General features: G+C 37.4%; 1 protein-coding gene across 1 annotated transcript in view; it reads left to right on the top strand.

Moving 5' to 3' along the window:
• The first annotated feature begins 3,590 nt into the window (after positions 1 to 3,590).
• Positions 3,591 to 8,655, top strand: part of SCEL (sciellin) — a 94,246-nt gene continuing 89,181 nt past the window's right edge. The window contains exon 1 of the mRNA XM_079138967.1: positions 3,591 to 3,833. The gene's annotated coding sequence lies outside the window, so the exon portion shown is untranslated. The remainder of the gene's footprint in view (positions 3,834 to 8,655) is intronic.

Raw genomic sequence — 8,655 nt, 5'->3', positions numbered from 1 at the left:
TCAGGAGGTAGAATTGACAATGATGGTTCAGTGACCAACTAATTGGATGCAGTTTGGAGCAGAGAGAGTTTGAGGGAGGAGGCAATGACGATGAAGGTTTCAACCTTGGGCAATAAATTCAGCTCTGATAATTGTTATTTGAGCAATCTCTATAAAATGCAGAGAAATCTCTTGTTCTAAAAGAGCTGTGAGCATTACAGGTAAGTTAAAGAACTAATGTTACAGTGCCTCAGACAGGGATAGAAAATTGAATAAGGAAATCAGATTTTATAAAAAAGACTTTTGGTGAACACTGAATACCCCTTGTGTATCTCATTTATTGTTTATGACTATTATTCTGACATTCAATCAACAAACCCCAAGTGCTACTATGGATCAAGAACTGTGCAATGTCAAATATGAAGTTCTCTGATCTTGAGGGGCTTATTATGTACACCATTAAACATTTGACAATGAAGAGACTGGTGTGAAGTGGAAGAATTTACTTTAAATTGGGGAAATTCAGAAGTGAAGATCATGAAATTGTGAAATAACAATCTGAGTTTAAAAATAAAATTTTAATTATAAAAATGATTTTCATTCTAAGTCTTTCAGTTGAAGAAGGAGTTTTTTTCTTCCAGTCCTCATGGAATTGTTTATTTTAGCCTTAAGTTAGGAAAATTTCACTATTTTGCAGTGTAGCTTGGGAGTGTCTACAGAATCCCATGAGAACAGGAAAGTGTGGACACATATCCACAATACACTAAGGAATAGGATTGCTTGGTCTGCCAAATTGCTGTTTTTGGTGGACACAGGAATGGAGGGAGGAAAGTAGCAAAACTTTCACGCAGGGATTCTCTACTTGAGAGAGTGTGGCTGCTGGCCTCCATTATTCACTTGTATCTCTGCTCTTCCTTCTCTAGCTAACTGGACCAGTCATGCCTCAGATCGCTGAAACCAGATCTATATTCACTAGGATGCAGAAATCTGTCAATTGTTTGGAGTTTGAGGAAGAGTCAGAAAGCATCAGGAACTCAGGACTGCATTCTCCTGATTCCTCCTAATGTTGTAGAGCATGGGTTTGGAGTCTTGGTTTAAAAAGACTGACATTATTATTGTCATCTGTCCAATTGGTGGATGGTTATCATTAATCACACTGCACCAAAAAAGACATGGACATAAAGCTTAAGGGAGTTACTTACCATGAGAAGTGAGTCTGTATAGGACACTGAAATCCAGGCTCCCATGGGATAGATGCTGTGCTTTCCACTGGTCTGTGTCACTCTGGTGCCATCAAAGTCAATTAGGCAATGCTAGGTCTTGCAGCACAGCAGTGATAGATTAATTCTGGCACCTCTCTACTCCTAGACAATGAGAAATTGGCTCTGTAATTATCACCCTAATGATGTCTCCTTTGTTTTCATAGGCACATAACATTTATTTCCTCCATCTGAAAGGAAAATGGGAGAGCCCTCTCTTTTTCAAACACCCAAAGTCCAGGAATAATAGACTAGATTGTTTTGAGATTCTGACTTTTTTATTATTTGCACTTTCAATATCAGTTTCAGAATCTTTCTTGGGTGAGGAGGTAACAATAATTTGGCAACTATTAAATTAATGTATGAAAATTTCCTAGAACAATGCTTGGCACATTAAAAGTGCTATGTCAATGTTCGCTCTTGACATTACTATGCAGTAATAAGTGCTCATATTGGCTGGTTGTTTCAGTGGGAACAACACATAGAACAAGCAAAGGAGCATTATAATGTCTAAATTTTTTAAGACAGAGTCAGCAAACACTTCCTTAGCTAAGACCTATAGTGGACAGTACTAATTAACCATGGCACACCGTGGAGTCCAAACATGCCTTGCAAACTTCATTATATCTCCCTAGGTAGCTACCTACCAATCAATTGGCACTGGTATCTGAGATAAGACCATTTGCCATCCAGGCCTGAACTGGTGTTCTAAGGACCCTCCAGAGCTCTGATAGTCCCACTGAAAGAGGTGTGGTTAAGCTGAGTTATTCTAAGCACGCTCAGGCCTTCCCAGAGTGAAACCAAGGCCAAGCCTATTTGGCCATCTCCACACCCAAACACATTCTTGATTTGACCTCTTCACACTTTGAGATTCTTGGTTTTAGGCAGTAGTCCTTAGCTAAATATCTGTTCAACATGAAGATGTCTGAATTTTGCACAAGTGTTTAAGCCCCTTTCTGAATCAGAGATTTGGTTGTAAATAAAAAGACACTGGTTTGACTTGGTGGTATTGGTGTCCTGGTATACAAAGTTAGTCAGAGAAACCTTTAATTACACACAGAAATAATTCCTTGGAAGCTCAAAAGCCTTAAGTGCACCTTGGACAACTGTACTTTACTTCATTATTAGGTAAAAGAAAAACCCTATTTTTCTGTTTCTATATTTTATAAAGGACAAAAACATGTATTTAAACATTATATAAGTTATGACTTGCCCTTACAAGATAGCTCTTAAGCTCTTTAGCCCTACAATTTAAACTAAGTTTTAATGCTGAATATAAGTTTTAGTTTATTTTTTTTAAGTTGAGCCAAATGACATCTTTATTTTTCAACTTATTCATTTCTAAAATTAATATATAACCCAAACACAATCAACATTTATGGGCATCATAGAACTTTAAAAATCTATTTTAATATTGCCTGTGTATGAAATTCCATCAAAGGGCCAGACCGCCATGTATATAGGTTTTCCTTTGAAAAGACACTTTCCTTTAGATTTTGAAATTCCTCAGTCCAGAATAAGGGAATGCGAAGCAACCTCCCAGTTTCTGTCCATATTGCTGTTGTCTTGCTTTCATATTTGGACGTTTCTACGTCTTGTTATGGTTATTGTTGCAGGCACAGCTCACCTGGGCTGAAGTTTTTGGGAGCAATCTTACAGAGAGGATTTGGTTAATTATTGGTGTGGCTGATGAATAAAGATGACCCAGGACATTCTAATGACTGGGCATCTCTTGGTAATGTTCCAGATGTGCTAAGCTTCTTTAAGGCCTCCTTGGCTATTGTTAAAGGTATATTTCAGAGTCTTTTAAAGAAGACCCCACCCAGAACTGCTTTTCAGTGTATTCCTCCCTCAAGCATCCCCAAGCTGTGAAAGAAGTTTCAACCATCTTTTTGACATATTCTTTTTAACGTATGGTAAAATAAGGATCAGATTTCTTTCATTTCAGTATGTATTTTTCCTCTGATGGTTATACAGATTGTTTCATGTACAGAATTTGTGTAACTGATTCATTTCATATCTTCTTCTTCTTCTTTTTTCATTCAATGTCTTCAGATCCCAGAGTTCCTGGGTTCCAGAGGACTTTCCTTTCCTAATCAGGCAGTGTACTTCCCGTGTGTAGGTCTGTCCCACACCTTCTGGGCACTAGGGGGAGATAAGGATTCCTTGTACCTGGAGTTTTTGTTTTTAAAAGAGAATTCAGAGTAGTTGCATGTTGTGCCACCTTGTCAGTGAATTGGTTGTGTGTATTTTTGACATCAGTTAAAAAGGTGACAGGTAAAAAGGTAACAGGAGCATTTTGAGCATAACACGGCCGCAAATTTTATGAAGAACTCACCACACAGGCAGTAGTCCGGGAGCGAGACTGTTTTAATTGAATTGGTATTTGTACAAGGCGACACCCTCTTTCATACCACCCACCTCCTCCCTGAGTGACTCAGCGCCAGGAGAAAAGTTTCAGACTGTTCATTAATACAGTCAGGTAGAGGTAGGAACTGCACTGAGGAACTCCAGACTCCCATTCATTTTAGCCAGATCTGCCTAGGGAATCACTGCAGGCTGGTGAGGCAGAGTCCTGGTTTTCTGCTCTAAGAGGTAAGTTTAATTATATTTGCAAACATTAATATACCTGCTTTACTTTATGCACATAACTTTCTCTCTTTTCTTTCCAAATTATTGAAATTAGGACTGTCTGTATTATCTTTGTATTTTTTTTATCAGTTAAATTTTTACAGCTTCCAATGGGTATTGTGCTTGCCAATAGTTCTGCTCTTCCTGATTGTGCTTCCAGATTGCATCACTTTGAACTTGGCAATTTACAAATATTATGGGCATCACAGAAATGAGAGCTTTTTGAGTTTCCCCATGTCAGTTGGTGAATTCTCTCACACTCAAGCATCGTGAAGTCTTAAGTCAAGGGACCAGCACTCTCTAGTCTGTTTTCTCAAGTGACTGTAAAAGCATTTTTGAAAAAGATCTTCCTGTTTTCAAAAAAGATGCTTTTCATGAAAGAGCAAAGTATTTCATTAGTTTTTACATTGTTTTCCAGCTAATAAGACATATTTGTTTTTCTCTTTACTGCTAAAAACACTGCACATTGCTGAGCTGTAGAGTTGCCAAAATCATAGTCCCTCCACCCTATCTTCCCAAGGATTGAAGGCAGGGCGGGGTAAGTGGAGGTGTGATTCTCCACATGATTTGTGTGCATTTGGCCAGCCTCTCTATGTTACATTCCAAATTCTAACCTAAAGCTGATTAAAGTATACAGGGGCAATTTTTCAAACTCTATTCATTTTGGAGTCCTGAAAAACCAGTTTGGAAAGCCTCTTGATAAGAATAGAAAAGTTACTTTAACCAGGTTTTCTTTTATAATTAATAGTTAAGCTGACTTATTTGACTCGTGTTTTTTTTTTTTTTTTTTTTTTTTTTCCTCACTATTTCCATTTATGATTCCGAATCATGGGAATCAGTTTGCAAGCAGCTCCATGTCCTTCAGTGCGGCATTCCCCACAGCAGACCTGGCTCCATCACAAGGACTAAAGTTTTCATTGCTTCCTATTGCTGCCCAAAACACCTGACGTCTCAAGGGGTTTAGATTTATCAGTGCTCAATTCCAAAGGTTTAATAAAGAATTTTATAACTTGACTTTCCAACACTTATAGTAATTAGAAAGATAAAGTAGAGCATTTGGGGTGTATAATTCTATTTTTCGTGAAATATGATCACATTAAAACTGGCTTTTGCTTCCACAGTTTATGAAACAGATATGGCCTTTCTGATATTTGTTGTACTCCAGTGTTTAAAATATTGAAAAAATCAATTTGAGGAAACTAAGGCATGACATTACTTACAAATTTACCAAAACTTTTGGATGAATCTAAGTAGCAGGGAATACAAAGAAACAGATTAGTTTTTTCTCCCCCCCTGCGGATTTAATCCAGGGGTGCTTTACCACTGAGCCATATTCCCAGTCCTTTTTGTGTTTTATTTTGAGACAGGGGTCTAGTTAAGTTGCAAAGGGCCTCCCTAAGATGCTGAGGCTGGCTTTGAACTTGCAATCCGCCTGTCTCAGCCTCCCAAGTACTGGTTTATAGGTGTGTGCTACTGCACCAGGCTCAGATCAGTATTCCTATTGAAATTTTAGCTGTATATAAATTTTAGATCTAATTGACATAATTTCTCAACTGGAACTGGGCAGGGACTCATCCAGTCTAACTCCTGAATTTTCTAGATGAGGGAAGCAAAGCATAAACTTGCCAGGCTCAGAGCATCAGAATCAAAATGTGAAGCCAGATCATCTGTCTTGTCTTAACTGAATTTTCCCAATGATTTTTCAAATAAATGATATTTGAAAGCACATAAAATATGTAGTAGCAATAAATAAACTACAGTCCATCTTTATAAAAGGACTACAAATGATTTGGAAAAGAGAATTTCCTTATCCAGCACTTTGTGAAAATGTTATTACAGTGTGTGTGATATAACTATAGGATACATTTCTAACTTGGCTTGTGGAGAGTCTTTTTATTTAGCATGTCCAGTGGCCCCTGGGTCAGAAGGCAGTCTGGAAGTTGTGTGTAAGTGTGGGATGTGCCGCTTGGGAACATCCTCTCCTTAGCTACCATTGTATAGGTTCTGTTTACCTGGCTGCCTTCTCTGACTCTCAGGATGTTGACTGAAATACCTGAGGGATTCATATTCCAGGGGACTTGGTAAACAAAACGAAAAGGTACGTTTTAAATGACTGAACTCATACTATGGAACGAACTGCTATAATTCACCAAGCAGTCAACCTGAGAAAACATTACTTCACTGCTAGCATCTGGTAGGATTGAAGCGTTACTTCTGAGCATTCTTAGGTGTGAGGTGATAGAATCCTTGGTCCAGCAGTCAAAGAGAAATCTCTATTGGTCCCCCATAGCTTCTTTTCTGCCATTATCCTGTTTATAGGCCTTTTGTTGATCTGTCTCCATTTTTCCTTCCTGAGAAGTTTGAAATAAAGGTTTCATGAGTTAGTTGCTGTGCCTCTGGACAGTTATTCAGTGTTCCTAGCTTACCATTGCACAGATCCACGTGATTTTAGGATTTGGAAAATGCTCTTCCTCAGATACAGGTTTTGGCATCATTTCATTTAAGGCTTCATTTATTAGACTTGCATTTTATTTAAGTTGCTAAACTTTTTAAAAATATGAATCATCCTTTCATGATGATCATTAATTGGAAGAGCGAATTTTATAGCTATCTGTTAAATACCATCTGTCTTACTTCTAGACAGGAAAACAAATAATCCTAAATGTTCATTGTAATTATACACTTGAGACCTCTAAGAATCTAAATAATTTATTCTTTGTCTCTAAATTCAAATTTCCCAAGTCTAAAATGTTAATAAGTCTCCTTTATGTGGAACCTCTTGGGGGAAGACAGTGAACTATAGATAGTACCTTTTAATCTGGAGTATACATATCACAGGAGTCTGTGGCAGTCATCTAGAAAGTGCACAAAAATTACAGTAAGTAAGGTATGTCTCTGTATGGAGAGCTAATTTTTGTCAAAAGGTTCTGGAGAAAACTCTCCCTATGACCCTGCCCTGTCCCCTTTGTCATCAGGGAGCTAATTGTGTATGAGTTTAGAAGGCATCTATGTACAAAAAGAATAGGGGGCTGGAATCCAGATAGACTTGACTTTAAATCTTCTGGAACTGAAAATAGTTCATGATGGAACTCAGATGACAGACAACTTCTATTGGATTGATTTTTATCCATGAATAATAAAACAGTGTCTTTTGTAAAATTAAATTGATAATTGTCCCAGAGAGTAGGATACTATTCTTGTAGAACATTGGGGTTATTCTGTAGAACAAAATAGTTAAGGCCACATATTAAAACCAAGAATCAACAGAGAGAAGAATTTATGGTGGAAGAGGGTTATAAAGACTCAGAAAATTTAGAGCCTACAGACATTGGGGTAGCAAAAAGATTTCATTTGTGCTGCATTCTGAACTTTGTTCACTATAAATTAAGCAAGATTCACAAACTTGGGCTACATGATGAAAGAAATATCCATTTCTAACTATGGTGACAGGATAAATTTTGCTCACCTGGGAGATTTTTGGATTTTCTTCTGTTGTTGTGTATTCAGTCTAAACAGTTGTTTGGGTCTCAAAGACCCATGTAAAATTTAACTTAGGGGGACTTGTTAACAATTATACTTTATGAAACCAGTTTGTTTTCTCCTTATATAATATTTTGTGTTCTTTAGATGACAGTTAGTTGCTGGATAATTTGTTTGATCTATCTTCTAGAAGATAGTGCTTCTGTTTATTGGTTTATAATAGTCATGTCTCCCTTATTCTTGCTGAGGTTGTGGCTCAGTGGTAGAGTGCTTGCCTCCCATGTGTGAGGCACTGGTTTCCATCCCCAGCACCACATAAAAATATAAGGCATTGTGACCATATACAACTAAAAATATATCCACATATGCATATTTAAAATAAAAATATTAAGGAAAAGAAAATGGTTTTTATAGCCTGTGTCCTTTTCCAGATCCAAAGGATTTTCCCTGTTTCGGTGATTTCTGGGAAACAAGAGCTCAGGACCTTTTCATACATGAAGATGAATTCTACTAGGGCCATTTGCCCCTGTACAATTTTCTGGACATGTTTGCTCTATTTCTTTCCTCATCCTACTTTGCATCACTGTGGACATTTTCCCTAGGCAGTGACTCACATTTCTTTCCATAAGGATAACAATTGCCATTAAGTATCTTAGAAGCTTGATAAATTGAGGGGAAGATTTTGGAGAAGTGAAAGATCCAAAGGTCATTCTATGCTGATCTCATGATGCTTTGATGAAATGATCAAAGAAAATCTGCTCCAACTGATGCTTTGGGTTGAACTTCATCACAGTTCTCTCCTGCAAAGGGGTCGTTCTTTTCACCATTTATTTTAACTCAGTGACTTTCCACCTGTTGGTGCCCTTTTGTTTCCCAGGCTTCTGAGACAGGTACTTTGGTGTCAGTCTGATTTGAATTTGAATCTCAGCTGTACAATTCAGTAGTTATGTAGCCTCAGGAAAACTACTCAGCCTGAGATTCCTATCCAGAAAAAAAAAAAATGAACTAGTTTTTCCCACTGTCCACTAGTCTAACTCCTGTCCTAGCTGCTTATAAAATGACTCTAACTTCTATAATTTGTCTTAAGGTTTTATTATTTAGGTTTGCAACAAGGATAATAACAGCAATAACCTGAAAGTGTTGTATGAAGCTTTAATGAAATTACATATATATATATATGTATGCACACACATGTGCGCGCGCACACACACACACACTCAATATAGCTAAAATTACCCCAAGACCCAAAATATCAGCAGATTTTTTTTCCTTATTTTTTTGTTCACATTCTCTTATCCTCTGTTTG

Source organism: Sciurus vulgaris, assembly GCF_902686455.1.
Source record: "Sciurus vulgaris genome assembly, chromosome: 4".
Classification (NCBI taxonomy): domain Eukaryota; kingdom Metazoa; phylum Chordata; class Mammalia; order Rodentia; family Sciuridae; genus Sciurus; species Sciurus vulgaris.
The sequence above is the reverse complement of the archived record's forward strand: the minus strand, read 5'-3'. Positions and strand labels throughout refer to the sequence as shown.